This window comes from Colias eurytheme, chromosome 30, assembly GCF_061535395.1.
Source record: "Colias eurytheme isolate Ceu_HAF_F1 chromosome 30, ilColEury1 Martin Lab GWU primary, whole genome shotgun sequence".
In the NCBI taxonomy this organism is placed as follows: domain Eukaryota; kingdom Metazoa; phylum Arthropoda; class Insecta; order Lepidoptera; family Pieridae; genus Colias; species Colias eurytheme.
Genome location: NC_143009.1, coordinates 3,567,856 through 3,585,222, shown reverse-complemented (window position 1 = coordinate 3,585,222; position 17,367 = coordinate 3,567,856). Strand labels below are relative to the sequence as shown.

Genomic DNA, 17,367 nt, shown 5'->3' with positions numbered 1-17,367 from the left:
TTAACTCTACCTCCGGTTTCTATTTTGTTGCTGGCTCTGTACACTGTGCCAGTGAACGATGTGAGGAGCAACAAATTTTTTTTTTATGTTTCACTACCGAAAATCGACAGTTAAGCTGGCGTGGACGATTTTCTAGCAAACCGGTTTCAAAATTAACTCAACTTCCGGTTTCTATTTTGTTGCTTGCTCTGTACACTGTGCCAGTGAACGATGTGAGGAGCAACAAATTATTTTTTTATGTTTCACTACCGAAAATCGACAGTTAAGCTGGCGTGGACGATATTCTAGCAAACCGGTTTCAAAATTAACTCTACTTCCGGTTTCTATTTTGTTGCTGGCTCTGTAAACTGTGCCGGTGAACGATGTGAGGAGCAACAAATTTTTTTTTTATGTTTCACTACTGAAAATCGACAGTTAAGCTGGCGTGGACGATTTTCTAGCAAACCGGTATCAAAATTAACTCTACTTCCGGTTTCTATTTTGTTGCTGGCTCTGTACACTGTGCCAGTGAACGATGTGAGGAGCAACAAATTTTTTTTTTATGTTTCACTACCGAAAATCGACAGTTAAGCTGGCGTGGACGATTTTCTAGCAAACCGGTTTCAAAATTAACTCTACCTCCGGTTTCTATTTTGTTGCTGGCTCTGTACACTGTGTCAGTGAACGATGTGAGGAGCAACAAATTTTTTTTTTATGTTTCACTCCCGAAAATAGACAGTTAAGCTGGCGTGGACGATTTTCTAGCAAACCGGTTTCAAAATTAACTCTACTTCCGGTTTCTATTTTGTTGCTGGCTCTGTACACTTTGCCAGTGAACGATGTGAGGAGCAACAAATTTTTTTTATGTTTCACTACCGAAAATCGACAATTAAGTTGACGTGGCCAGTGTTATTTTTGGCGCCAATGAAAAAAATTCAAAATTTTCACTGTTTTTATGCAGCAACAAATTAGCAACAAATTCATCTGCATTTTTGCAACGATCCATCCCTTTTTCCGATTTCTGCACGCTACCTTAACGTTAAGCTAGAACTGTTGCTGATTTTCAGCGAACGGGTTGAGCAACAAAATCGTCATTATAGCAACTAATTAGCAACAAATAAGCAACAAATTCTGGTGTTGTTTTTTTTTAATTTCGCTAATTTTTCATCGCCAGCTTTACGTACCTATAAAATATGTTTGTATTTTATTAAAATTTAAATTAACTTGAAAATTTGTCATTCATAACCTAGATATAAGAGCAAGTCAATATTACTACACCATTTTTATAAAATGCAAAAAATATACATAATATATTTATTCATTGAATCAATATTCATATATATAATCAAAATACAGCACGACTCGCCAAGAAACAATGCAATTCTCGTTTTAAATTCATTATCTATATATATAAAAGAACTCGGGAAAATTCCTTTAAAATCGAATACAAACATTCCTATATCATCTTCCTTACATACTCTGTACATTTTTCACAAAAACAAGCTTAAAAAGTTTTAATTTCAGCGCATACTTTTAACCGCGTATAAACGGCGTCGATTTTAAAGCGTCGACACCGCTGCAAAGGTCAAACGATGTTTCATAAACCATCGTATATATAAGAAAGGCGTAAGCTTACCTCAGGCTGTTATCTCGTTTGACTCAAAGGATTTCGTGTGACGTCACAAAAGTATTAAATACAGATTGTTCACGGTGGACGTTGTAGTGTGTTGTGTTGTGTGGTTGAGGAACGTGACGTCGCATGTGAGTTCCATTTTTGAATTTTTTTTTCTTTTCTGTTACTTTTTTTTGCGGCCAGGTTTTGGATTGCGGTCTGTGTTTTTTTTTTAATAGATGTGACAGATAAAATATAGTTTAAAAATGTAGTCTTTTTAAGTAAAATATATTTAAGTTTAAAGAAATAAATATTTTTTATGTTGTTAAAAAAAATGTTATAAATGGTGAGATTGTCTATGGTGTTTTTTAAATACGTGACAGATAAAATATAGTTATAAAAAATAGTTTTTTAAGTATAATGTTTAATGCTGTTTAAATTAAAAAAATTAATAAGTAAGGATTGAGATTGTCTATGTTTTTTTAAATACGTGATAGATAAAATATAGATAGTTTTTTTTAAGTAAAATATTTAAGTACACATTAATTTTTTTAATGATGTAAAATTTATTTTTTTTATAATAATAATATGATAATAATATAAGGTTTTGAAATAAAAAGATTAAAGATATTATCACAGATTCGTTGCCGATGTTTATCGTAAGCTTTATAACCTTATGACCTACGTTACCGTAACCTACTAATTAGGCAGAACATTTGCAATCGGCTCAGCGGTTTTTGTTATTGTATTAATTTTACGACAGGTAGTTAATTAAACTTTTATTATACTCGTATGATTATTAGATTGTATAAATTTATAGCATACAATACAATCTATTCATTTACGTTGAATTTAATGTATTTTTAAATTAAGAATATTTGTTATAAGTAAAAAAAAAAGTTGAATTTAGAATTTTTATGTGGTAACTCAGAATATTATGTTTCTTTAAAAATGGTGGTGTTCGTATAGTTGAAAATTTGTGAATAATAAATTGTTTTTAATTTGAACATAGAAGAATAAATATTTTTCATACTTTTTATCATAATATATAAAAGTTGGAAATCAATACAAATGAAGACATTTTTAATGGTAAGGTAAAAAAGTTCTGTAATAATTTTTGTACATTATTTAACCAATATTTTCGTAAATTTCCTTGGATATTAGTTACTCTATTACGGCAGAACAGATGTATATAAAATCTATTTTTGTCAACATTTTTATGTTGACAAAAATAGATTTTATATTCATAATATTAAAGTCTGGAATAGCATATAGGTTTTCTTGTAAATGTTCGTTTCGTAGATAAACAAAACAAAAATCTTGAGTCACAGAAGACTGATAAAGAATTTGTATGATAAGAAAAATGAAAAGAAATTTGGTCGTTTAAAGAGGTATAATGCATCTACTAAATGTAAATACTATCAAGGGACGCATAAAAATAAACAAACACACTTTATAGATCACCTAGCTTTCGCCCCGCGGCTTCGCTCGCAAAAACTTAACAAATTGGAAATTATATAGTAAAACCTGTGGTAAAACCAACCTCGAGAACGACTCTTAATTAAAAAAAAATCCATCACAATGCGTAGCGCAATTTTAAAGATCTATGCATACCTACATAGGGACGGACAGATAGCGTCTTTGTTTTATACTATGTTGTGATAATAGATAGATATAATATTTATTTTATTCATGCTTTATTGCTCTTAATAACTTAAAAATTGAGAATTACATATACATTGTAGCAAACGGCGGCCTTATCGCTAAATAGCGATTTCTTCCAGACAACCGGTTGTATAGAGAGAAATCAAGTAAAGATATAGTTTTCCTAATACAGCAAAATATAGAAGACGATTTATTTACGTTTTCCTTATAAGGAAATTTATTTGTTTATCGAGGTAATAATTTAGTTATTACCGAGTTACCTTTTTACATTGTCAGAAATATTCATCCTCAACTTGCGTCATTTTATAGATTGCTATCATTATGCAAAAAATTATAAATAAATAAATAAATAAATATTATAGGACATTATTACACAAATCGACCTAGTCCCACAGTAAGCTCAATTAAGGCTTGTGTTGTGGGTACTAGGCGACGATAAATATAATATTTAATAAATACATATATAGATAATAACACCCAGACCCAAGAACAAATAATTGAGTTCATCACACAAATATTTGCCCTGACCGGGCGACTTTACCACTGCGCCAACCGCGTCGTCCAATTATGCATTTAGGCTTAGCAGTTACAGCTATGACACATAGCATTCAGTTATATTATTTCCTTTACTACAGATTTTTATATACACTAATAATTAATCAAAATGGAACACTATTTTAGTATAACAACTTAACGTATACAAACATACATATTTTAATTAATAATATTAAGTATGGATATTTAATAAAACTGCGGGTAAATAGCCTTCCTTTTGTGTTAGAAAAATATGTACTGACTGACCGGTTGGCTTGGTTGGTAGTTACCCTGCCTTCCAAGTCACTGGTCGTGGGTTCGATTTCCACCCGGGGAAAATATTGTGTGATGAACATAGATGTTTGTTCTGTGTCTGGGTGTTAATTATCTATATAAGTATTTATTTAAAATTATATATGCATCAGCCATCTGGTTTTCATAACACAAGCGATAGCTTAGTATGGGATCAGTCATCAGATCGTGCCGTGTGTGAAAATTGTCCTGAAATATTTATATATTCATGATTAGCCTTTATTAGTCGAATTTAGGTACTTTAGGTTATATGCTCGAATGCTAACCATGACACTAGAGTACATAATATAATTTTATATATCTTTGACAAAATAATTATTTATGAAAACCACAATAGAAACCGCTTTATAAAAATATATTCGAATCCTTTGTGGTTAGTTTGAGTTTCAAATCAAGGTTAGGATATTACTATTTTTAAACTAAAATGTATATGATTAAACCTTATTATTATAATATACTAGCTGTGCCCCGCGGTTTTACCCGCGTGGCTCCACTCCTGTTGGTCTTAGCGTGATGATAATATATATAGCCTATAGCCTTCCTCGATAAATGGGCTATCTAACACTGAAATTATTTTTGTTTGTGTGTTCAAACAAACAAACAAACAAACTCTTCAGCTTTATAATATTAGTATAGATTTAGTTTTAAAGATTTTACATCGATATTGTTACCGATTTTGAAGTGAAACTTCTTTAGACGCGTTGAGAGTAAAATTTTAAGGTCGCGTCATGGCAATACCGCTACGTCATGGAGTAAGGCGATGATTTTGGTATCTTTGAATCTTGCCAAATAATTTTTTTTTCTAGAATAGTTCATAGGTTAGCATTTATTATCATTATAATTATATCAGTAACCAATTTTTATGACTGTAATATTATTTTATACGCACAATATGATTAAAAAAGTATTATTTCAATACATTTTTTTGGGACTCGTACTCCAAGCGCGTTTATGTCTTATTCACATAATATTTGATATGATGTCATACCTACATTGTTTGAACGTTTTTCGATAGTCACTATACAAATATGTGATTAATTAAACATATATATACAAAAAATATTGTATAGAACGATTCATTTATTTACAATTTTGAACTATGGAGTTTCTTGCCGGTTCTTCTCCATAGATACTGCTTTCCGAATCGGTGGTAAATGTTAAAAATATGTTATGACGATTCAAAAGTGCTAGAAGAAGTCTAATTGAATAAATTAATGTTTGAGTTTGAAAAAAAAATCAAAAAAACGTCAAAAGATCCATCAATAAATAACATTTTGTGATATTATAAAAAAACTAGCTGCGCTCCGCGGTTTTACCCGCGTGGCTCCGCGTATGTTGGTCTTAGAGTGAAGATAAATAGTCTCTAGCCTTCGATAAATGGGCTATCTAACACCGAAATAATTTTTCAAATCGCACCAATAGTTCCCGAGATTAGCGCGTTCAAACAAACAAAAAACCAAACTCTTCAGCTTTATAATATTAGTATAGATTATATATTATATTATACATATATTATAAAAAATACGATTACAATATTATGATTTATCAATATTCGCAGGACAACGTTTTGCATAATCAAAGTTGAAGCCAAATACAAGCTACCAAAGAGGTTTTTCCAATGAATTCTCAACTTAATTTGCATACTGTACATCCGGCTGGTCGTGACGTCACAGTTTCGTAACCGAATTATTCAATACAGCCGTAAATTGCTTAAAGAATGTGTATTTATCTTGTTCATCATTTTTACGAAAAATGCGTTAAGCATAGCCGCTAAGTTTAGGTACTTATTTCATTTTTGGCTCCATTTTTTTTCATAAGATCCGTCTTCTGATTATAACGAATACAATATAAGAAGAATTATCGAAATCAATCCAGCTCTTTGCACATGATGCCGTGACCAAGGGAAATAGGGATTCATTTTTATTTATATGTTATTTCATTTTTATCACCTAATCTTCTTCTTCTTATATATAAAAATGAATCGCAAAATGTGTTGGTAAGCGCATAACTCGAGAACGGCTGAACCGATTTCGATAATTCTTTTTTTATTATATTCCTTGAAGTACGAGGATGGTTTTTATGTAATGAAAACGTAAATATGTACCACGGGCGAAGCCGGGGCGGACCGCTAGTTTAATATAAAAATGAATCGCAAAATGTGTTGGTAAGCGCATAACTCGAGAACGGGTGGACCGATTTCGATAATTCTTTTTTTATTACATTCCTTGAAGTACCAGGATAGTTCTTATGTAGAGAAAACATAAATATGTACCACGGGCGAAGCCGGGGCGGACCGCTAGTTATCAATATTAATAATAAGTGTTTTTTAATGAGTAATTGTATTTTTTTTATTTCCCATGACAACTGATGATCATCATCATCACTACATAGTATAAAACAAAGTCTCTTCCCGTTGACTGTATGTATTCTTAGATGTTTAAATCTACGCAACTGAATTTTTGAATTTTAATTGAAATTGGGCAAAGCCGCGGGTTGAAGATTAGTTTGCAATATAAAGTAATAAAATAAGATGCAAGAAAATCTAATTTCCTTAATTGAATAGAATCAGTTCTAGAAATTTAACGACACATAAAACATTGTTTACAAAACATATTTGTTTAGAAATAGATATACATTAATGTGTCAATTAATATGTTGTTCTAATATATAGATGTCTCGTGTCGCACTGTTTTTACTTATATATATTTTTTAAATATTTATTGCAAGGCTTCTATCGCAGGCCTTGAGCGTGGAGACCGAATCCAGAAATTCTGTAACGAAAATAACGCCCCTTCTGCCCGCGTTTTCAAAGAAAAACCAGCACAGTTCCCGTTCCCGTAGAATTTCTGGGATAGAACCTATCCTATGTGTTAATCCAAGTTACTCTCTATATGTTTGCTAAATTTCATTATAATCGGTTCAGTAGTATTTGCGTGAAAGAGTAACAAACATACCTACATACACATACATCCATTCTCACAAACTTTTGCATTTATAATATTGTGATATTGTGATTAGTAGGATAGGATATAGTAGGTTTAATTATATAACAAAGAAAAAGTTTATTACCCATAAATCAATAAACCGATTTAATTGAAATTTGCAAAATAAATAGCTAGATTATAATCTAAAGTTATATATTTTGAGCTATCAACGAATATATTAAATACATTAGCATAATAGTCCGGGATACATCGCCCATTTTTGCAAGTGATTACTATCAAGCTAATTTTTCGTGAGTAGCTTTATTTTGATGAGATGCCCAATAATTTCATGTATAAAACTCTCGATTGTGGTAGCTACCAGAGGAAACAAGGATAAAATATTTTGATTTGATGGTTCTCAAATATTAATTACTAATTGAATGTTTTTTTTTGTTCAATCTCAAGATAATTATCTAAATTATTCGAAAAAATATTTGTCCTACAAAATCTATGGTTTGATCAAAGAGTCCCCCTTTCCAATGTGTATCGATAACGAAGTCATCATAAATGATTACTAACCAGCTGATTTTTTTATTTTCACTTATTTAATACTTATATAATTCAACAGACATATTGTCCTACAAATTGCGTAATAAATATTTGAGAACCGTCAAATCAAAAATTTTTATCCTTGTTACCTCTGTAAGCTACCACAATCGAGAGTTTTATACATGAAATTATTGGGCATCTCATCAAAATAAAGCTACTCACGAAAAATTAGCTTGATAGTAATCACTTGCAAAAATGGGCGATGTATCCCGGACTATAATTTTCAGTGGAAATATACTTAATAAAGTAACATTGCCATATATTAAAAGGTTTTTTCTATATATTTATAACAGAATTTATAAAACTAACATGTATATAAAATATTATGGCTATGAGCAAAACAGGATTTTTTAAAAGTCTAGGTGTGTCACTAGTTTTAATAATGTTTATCTTCTCTATAAGATAGTCAAGAAAATTTATGACTAATCTTTGACACTGTATCGATAATAATATATGCAAATAATTCAATATTTATTGTTACTAGCTGTGCTCCGTGGTATCACCCGCTGTGTTGCATGGCTCCGCTTGTGTTGGTCTTAGCCTTCCTCGCTAAATGGGCTATGAAAAGCCAACACCGAAAGAATTTTTCAAAGTGGACCAGTAGTTCTTGAGATTAGCGCGTTCAAACAAACAAACTCTTCAGCTTTATTATATAAGTATAGATATGTAAATATACTGTTCAATAATACTTATAAAGATGTACAGTAGTATTGATAATAATATATGCAAATAATAACATCTTTATTATGCTATGTCGGACTCTGGCTTTGTCCAAATCTTTTGCGAATAACAATACTATCGGCTGTTTTCACAATATCTGATTATGTTATGTATAGCTAACCAGGGGCCGTATTATGACCTCTTATTTCCAGACAGATAACGCCGTGAACTGAACTGACTGGCAAATTCATATAACGCAATAACTAGCCATCACAGATCACAGAAACTAAAGGATAGATATAGATAGAGCTCTATGCTAGCCATGGTTAATTATTGTATAATGTATAATATGAATTTGCCAGTCAGTTCAATTCACGGCGTAAACTGACTGGGAATAAGAGGTCATAATACGGCTCCTGTCAGTTAAAATGACAAACATCAAGCGTCAAATAAGCTATCAGGGACCTAATTAGAAAAACTTTTTAATGTACCTATGGTAATTCGTATGAAAAATTCAGTTTGATTTTTTGGCATGTTTTCTAGGAAATAAATATGAAAAAGAATAGTCTAATTTCCATAGAAAATGTTAATTAATAAAGAATTTGAACAAATGAGACTAACGAGTAACGATAGATACAGTCTACATATAATTTATAGTTGAGGAAATTCTAAAGCAAGCGAGTCTATCTCTCTGTATTTTAATTTATATAATTTAAATTAGAAATTAAAGTATTAATCGATTATTTTAAGTTATAATATCGCTCAAATTTTTACTAATACTGATTATGTTTTGATTGATGTATCAAATGTATTCCTAATTAAGAGTTATGGCAACACTTTTTAACATATCATAGAACCTTGGTTATAACGAAATACTATAAGATATTTTGAAATAATTACAGATTAAAAAATACTTAACGATGGATCAATATTTTGATAATCAAATTAATAAATTATTTGTTATTAGACATCAAATATCTATTACATTACTTTTTAAGCCGCTATTAAATTATAATCAGTAATTTCATAAATATTTTTTATGTATGTTTGTTCCTATTTAGTATATCGAAACTGTACAAATAACGATATTGAACATTTTTTAAGAAAGAACTTTAAATAGGCTTCAAAGATAAGTAAAAATCAATCTATACTTAAAATGTTATAAAGCTGAAGAGTTTGTTTGTTTGAACGCGCTAATCTCAGGCACTACTGGTCCGTTTTGAATAATTCTTTCGGTGTTAGATAGCCCATTTATTGAGGAAGGCTATAGGCTATATATCATCTCGCTAAGACCAACAGGAGCGGAGTACTGCGGGTAAAACTGCGGGTAAAACCGCGGGGCACAGCTAGTTTGAGATATTAATTAATGGACAAACAGACAAATATTCTAATCATGTTTTATATATACAGTATAATATAATGCAATAACACATGCATTAAGCTGTTATCAACCTTCAATTAATATTACATGTGCAACTAATGTCTAAATCCAATCAAAACGAGTCCTTCATTTTAATATATTATTTATGACCAATTAAAAATAATAATAGGAGAGTGTATTGCATATTATAAATATTATTAAAGATTACATCTTGCTCACCTTGATACACATTTCAAATAAAATGTTAATATATCGATAAATGAATTCATTTTACGCAATTCGATTATTCATTTTGATGTTTAAATCGATTAGTAATCGTTTAAGTTAATGTGGGGATGTGTAACAAAGAAGATGAGTTTATAAATATTTTGCGTACCTATAAATAATAACATGTTGATATTTTGTGGGTTATAAAGGCACATATGCATTAAGCTAGCTACTCACATACCTGCCGCAGGGGCAATATTGGAACAATGTCGGTTGCACGGCCGCGGCGGTCGGAGCAATTTTAGTTTGTCTCTAAATTGCCCCTGCTTGCCTTTACACCAATTAAAGGTGCAATTACAATTTTGCCCCTGCTACAGGTAGGTGAGTAGCCGGTTTTACACAATGTTTTGACTGATCGATGTTCTTTATGGACAAGTAGCAGACTATGTTTTTACCTTACTATGAAATACATAATTGAAAATATTGAAGTTTTTTCGCACTGAAATTTCTAATATGTATTACAGAACGTATGTGTGATGGGATGACTGTTTCCAAAAAACGATCGGAAAATTTTTGCTCGAAAAAAAAATCCTGAAGTTATCTCTAAAATATCATATAAATGCTCATTACAACCGTATTTTACGATAATAATTCGTATTAAATCACAAATACATAGGTATTTACCTTCTCGATTTCGTGACTGTTTTAGATTTAGAAAATACTAAATATTTTCATTTTCATTCACTTTTTGATAAAAATGTGAATGGCGCTTACGATTTTTAGTTTCGAGCACGTTGATTCCATACTAAACGCGGACCCACCTCAGGCCCGAATAGCTGAATCTTCGCTGACCGCCTAAAACCCCTAAAATGCTGACACTTAAAAGAATGGGCTCTCTTAACAATATTTTTGAAGTGAAAACTTCTTTAGCGGCGTTGGGTATAAAATCTTAAACTCGTGTCAGGACACGTGGTCTGATCAAAAAAGCGTAAGACGGATGTTTTTTTTTTAGCCCTTATATTCCATGCGTAAGACGGATACCATTCCAAAATATCAAACATGCTGAACGTTAATAATCCAGTTTTCACTTCTGCCGGCACTCCCCCAGTGCAACCCCTCCTTTTTTTTATCATGTAACAACTGTACATCTTTACAAGTATTATTGAACAGTATATTTACCTACATACATGTTTTTTAAAGAAACCGGAATATATCCGGTTGTAAGTGAAACAACAAACAACTGAAGGCTTTTGACAATTGCATAAGTGTGTGTAGTCCTTGTTACGAAATTGAAATTCCTTTAAAAAGTTTCTTTCCGTGGTATTGTCCGTCAAAGAAAATTCCGCATAATTCCCGTTCCCGTGGCATTTTCGGGATAAAACATATCCTATGTTCTTTATCAGGTCTCTAGTTACATCTGTAACAAATGCTATCCAAATCGGTTCAGTAATTGAGGCGTAAAGTAGAGACAGACGGACAGAGTTACTTTGGTTTTTAAACTCGATTTTCTGTAATAATATTGTTATTTATCGTTACGTAGATTAGTGCATATATTCATAGTTTTCAAGCTATTAAACTGTTTTAGAAAGCTAAATAATTTCGATAGATTTTTCTTATATACAAATGTTAGCAGTTTATGGTGTAAAGTGTGCTAAAAATACATACATACATTCGAAAAAATAACCACGCTTTTTACTCTGTCGATGTATTTCTACAAACTTTGTTCGATTCTGAAGATAAGACGTTTTTCAATGATATTGCTTTAGATATCTATACTAATAATATTATAAAGCTGAAGAGTTTGTTTGAACGCGCCAATCTCAGGAACTACTGGTCCGATTTGAAAAATTATTTCGGTGTTAGATAGCCCATTTATCGAGGAAGGCTATATATTATCACGCTAAGACCAACAGGAGCGGGGCAATGCGGGTAAAACCGCACGGCACAGCTAGTTATAATATATAACGTAGATATAATTAATCTATATTACAAGTGTTACACAAAATATAATTTATTATCTAAAACATCGTCGTGACCCACTGAAATTGGTTTATTTTGAAACTATTTGACCTCAGGTCGCTTCGTGATTCGATGTCGTTTTCAAAATGTCTTATATGTTTGATGCTAAAATATTACGAGATATATATCATAATATATTCGCATATTTCATTTCAGTATTTGAACTTTCAGAAATTGGTATTTTATATGTAAAGTTGTTAAATGGTAATATACAGGGTGTAATCGTTAAGTGTGCACAGGCGATTATTCCGTAACTATTATTGATATCAAAAAACTTTAAACTGATATCGAAAGTACTTAACCTAATGAGTAAAATGGCCATAATAAATTTTTAAAAATAAAACGAGAAATATCTAAAAAATTAACTTGAAACCCTCCCATACATTTAGTATGAGATACGAATATCCCATGTACATTTAATATGAAAGATTTTAGCTTTTTCTTTCTTTTTTTGGTTTTCTGCTTTAATTTGCAAATTTGAAGGGAAGTTCATTAAGAATCTGTAAATAGAGCTCCTCATTGTATTGCACAATGAGGACATCACTTCGAAAATATGCTTTTTTTTTTTTTTTTGTGTGGTGTCTCTCAATGTTAGCCAGAAGGGCTTCTACATTTTAACGCAGACGCGGGGGTGAACTGAAGGTTCACCCTGGTAGCGACATGCACAAGGGCGTCCCCCCTTGACGGGGACCACGAACCTCGGCTTGAGCTGTCGCTTGAGTGGAGGAGGCCAGAAGGGCCCTAATCGGACGGGCGAAAATATGCTATGAATACAAAATGTATGGGAAATAAAATGTATGGGAGCGTTTAATGTAACATTTTTGGATATTTATTCTTTTTTTTTTAATTTATTATGGCCATTTTACTCATTAGGTAAAGGGCTTTCGATATCAGTTTAAAGTTTTTTGATATCTGCAATAGTTACGGAACAATCGCCTGAGCACACTTAACGATTACACCCTGTATATAGCTGAAGTGTTCGTTGGTTTGTTTAAATGCACTATATTCAGGAACAAGGTTCCTTGTTTTTGGTGCAAATAAAGTATTTTCATTCATTCATTCATTCATTCATTCATTCATTCATTCATTCATTAATTCATTCATTCAAGGTCCGATTTGAAAAATTATTTAACCATTTATCGAGGAAGGCTACAATATCATATCATGCTAAGGCCAGCAGGAGCGGAGCAATGCGGGTAAAACCGTGGGGCACAGCTGGTTAATCCATACTAATACTATAAATGCGAAAGTAACTCTGTCTGTCTGTCTGTTACTCAATCATGCCTAAACTACTGAACCAATTTACATGAAATTTGGTATGGAGATATTTTGATACCCGAGAAAGGACATAGGCTACTTTTTATTGCGAAATATGTACCACGGACGAAGCCGGGGCGGACCGCTAGTAATACATAATATAGCAAATACATAGGTATGTCAGAATATTTGATATTCGATGGTATAGGTAATACACATTTCATAAACTGACTTTTTTACCAAGTGGTCTGATAATAAATTCTTATTTAGTTTATTTATTTCATTATTTATAAAAAAATTATGCTTTTTATGTGAATGAAATATTCACATTATCGACACATTAAAAAAAATATGTAGAATATTTTTTTGTAGTGACAAGATTTATGCACGTATCATGCATGAATATAATAATATTATTTAAATATATTTGTATATTAACATATTTTATAAAAAGCCAGACAGATTGTCTCTTAAAAAACTTGTTGATTGAAGACTAAGCTTAATTTATTCTTATATATTTCAAACTGACTCGGCAAACGTTTTCCTAGCTAGATTGAATTATCGTCCACGAAAGTTTCTAAATTTCATGAAAATTGGTAGAGCCGTTTCTGAAATGCAGATTATAAAATCACGTACATGTCATGTATATATCCAACGGTAAAATAATTTTTGAAATCGGTAGAGTATAGTTTCTGAAATTAGCCTGCTAAAAAAACTTTTCAGCTTATACGTTGTACTAGCTGCGCCCCGCTGTTTTACCTGCAATGCTCCGCTCCTGTTGGTATTAGAGTGATGATATATAGCCTCTAGTCTTCTTCGATAAATGAGCTATCAAACACCGAAATAATTTTTCAAATCGGACCAGTAGTTCCTGAGATTAGTGCGTTCAAACAAACAAACTCTTCAGCTTTATAATATTAGTATAGATTAGGTATAGATATAATACAAGAATTGCCCATTTAAAAGTTTATAGAGTACAGGTTTTAAGAGACCTTAAACTAAATGTAACAAAGATTCACATCAGCTTTTAAAAGCTGACCTTTCTCAGCTAGACAATGGCCGATTTTAAATTTTTATCGCATTAATATTGTAATATTTATTTAAATATTTTTATATTGTCTTTGTCAAGGCTAACACGCCGATTTTATGTGAATATTTAAATAAACTTCAATTTTATGCACTATAAAATAATAATGGTACATCGTCTGTGTATTTAAAATTTAAATTGGTATTTTTACTTGACAATTTTAAAATTATTAAATCCTCATAATAATTTTTGTATGTAAGTCTGACAGTCTATCACTCAAAAACTGTTAAGCTAGGAAGAAGTGTAGAATATTTTTCTGTGAATATATCTTACTAATTTGATATATAAATATATCTCTATATTAATGAGCAAGGCTATAATATTAAACCATCACGCTGAGACAAGTAGAAGCGAAGCAATGCGGGTAAAACCACAAGGCACAGCTAGTTATTCGTAATTAAAAAAACCGGCCAAGTGCGAGTCGGGCTCGCGCACAAAGGGTTCCGTAGCAGCAAATATAATAAATTACAGTTAAATCAACCTATCTCAAAAACTATAAGAGATACTTTGATCAAACCAAAAATCGTTGAAAGAGTTAATTAGCATGCATCACCTCTATTTTTTTTAGAATTTTATACCCCGTAGTTATAAAAATAGAGGGGGGGGGACATACTTTTTACGACTTTGAGAGCTGATATCTCAAAAACCGTTCACTTTAAGAAAAATGTTTTTTAGAAAACTTTATATCATTTTAAAAGACCTTTCCATTGATACCCCACACGGGTATGTACATCGAAAAAAAAAATTTCATCCCTCAGTTACATGTATGGGGGGCCCCACCCCCAATTCTTTTTTTTACTATTTAGTGTCATATTTTTGTAGCGGTTCATACAACACATATTCCCATCAAATTTCATCACTGTAGTACTTATAGTTTCCGAGTAAATCGGCTGTGACAGACGGACAGACGGACAGACGGACAGACGGACATGACGAAACTATAAGGGTTCCGTTTTTGCCATTTTGGCTACGGAACCCTAAAAAAATGATACGGGATATTTTTCGATTATAAAAAGAATAATATAAAATTTAGAATCATGTTTTTCGCTAGACATCATCGTTAACGAAACATAACTATCGATATAATAAACGTATTATTTAAATAAGTTATTTATGTTTAAAAACAAGTTTATATTATCACATAACTACGTCAATTCTACAAATTATGATGACCAATCAATAGGATTGTTTTTTTTTTATATAAATTAAGCTTAAAGTTCTCTATAATAGATACAAAAATAAATTAATAAAATCTAAACTTATATTATAACTAGTTTTCCGCCCGCGGCTTCGCCCGCGTTTTCAAAGAAAAACCCGTTCCCGTAGGATTTCCGGGATAAAACCTATCCTATGTCCTTTCTCGGGTATCAAAATATCTCTATACCAAATTTCATGCAAATTGGTTCAGTAGTTAAGGCGTGATTGAGTAACAGACAGACAGACAGAGTTACTTTCGCATTTATAATATTAGTATGGATAAAGTTCTCTATAATAGATACAAAAATAAATTAATGAAATCTACACTTATATTATAAAGCTGAATTGTTCGATTGTTTTTTTGAACGCGCTAATCTCCGGAATCACGGGTCCGATTAGAAAAAAAATTCACTGTTAGTGATAGTCCATCTTATCGAGGAAGGCTATTGACTATAATATATATATATATATATATATATATATATATATATTTACATCATACAATCTTTTTGGCGTCATGCACGTTGTGCATCATTACGACGTCCCCCAGTTCCCCTTGCTTTTTTTAACATGTTTTAATGAATATTGCTTAGTTTTTCGATAGCCAGCTCCGTGGGGTACGTCATTTTCGGATAATTTAATTTTTCGCGATATTCTTCTTGCGTTCGTGCCGCAACATTTTTGAGCCCCGAACCATGGTCATAAATTATAGGCGTCCTGGATATATTGATCGTGATTTACCTAATGCATCGACTATCTAGCATCCTCATAGCATGAACGGCATTTGTGAGTGCGATGTTGCCAGATTTCGGTTTACTATCTCTTTCTTTTATTAACGCTTGTCTTTTCATTTATATACCAATTTCGTAAGATCTATACATATACGGATGCACATTATTTTTTTTTATCTTTTATTATTAATTATTATCTATCTACACGTATTAGTAACAATGGATTTTGATAAAGTTTAGTACCCAAAGAGTTTATAATACGATAAAGAAAATTAAGCTCCTGTCTGTAATTTTTACATGAAAAATCACAGGTAGTTGCTAAAATAACAAGCATATAATTATGTAAATGTTTATCTAGTCTATTTTTTATAAATTTAAGACAATTAGGTAGGCAATAACTTCATTTGTGGGTCAATATCCCGTCCGATTAGGGCCCTTCTGGCCTCCTCCACTCAAGCGACAGCCCAAGCCGAGGTTCGTGGTCCCCGTCAAGGGGGGACGCCCTTGTGCATGTCGCTACCAGGGTGAACCTTCAGTTCACCCCCGCGTCCGCGTTAAAATGTAGAAGCCCTTCTGGCTAACATTGAGAGACACCACACAAAAAAAAAAAAAAAAAAAGTGGGTCAATATAAATATAGGTATGATAAAATCGGGATTGTATCCTACCATGGCCTGAACCAATATTATAATATATGGACGTCAAATATTATATACGGACGTCCAATATCTATATACGGACGTCCAATATCTATATACGGACGCCTAATAGCTATATACGGACGTTCAATAACCTGGCTACTTTAATTGTAAAAATACGGCACTATTTTTTTTCTTTTTATAATCGATAGGCAAACGTTTGACCACAATCAGACCTGATGGAAAGCGGCAATGTGGTCTACTTGGGTGCACGTCTGCCTAGGAGGAGCCTATTCACCCTAGCTTTGAAGAGGTCCAGGTTGTATTGCTCAGGAAAAATAGTTGTAGGGAGTGAATAATTCCATTGTTTGGCTGTTTTAATTATGAAAGAAGTCTCGAAGCGACGAGTTCGAATGTTAGGGATATCCACAATGAAAGGATGAAACCCCTCGGCATGCCTCGAACTACGATTGAGGAATAATTTACTATTTGAGGCAGTACTGTTTGGCTACAAGCTACTGTATGATGGAAATACTATTACCAATCGTGTTGCATCA

At 32.0% G+C, this 17,367-nt stretch overlaps 1 protein-coding gene across 2 annotated transcripts in view; it reads left to right on the top strand.

Annotated features, from left to right (window-relative positions):
• The first annotated feature begins 1,600 nt into the window (after positions 1 to 1,600).
• The window catches only part of LOC149895768 (uncharacterized), a 65,311-nt gene continuing 49,544 nt past the window's right edge, over positions 1,601 to 17,367 (top strand). For both annotated transcript variants that reach the window (XM_090118681.1, XM_090118680.1), the window contains exon 1: positions 1,601 to 1,740. The gene's annotated coding sequence lies outside the window, so the exon portion shown is untranslated. The remainder of the gene's footprint in view (positions 1,741 to 17,367) is intronic.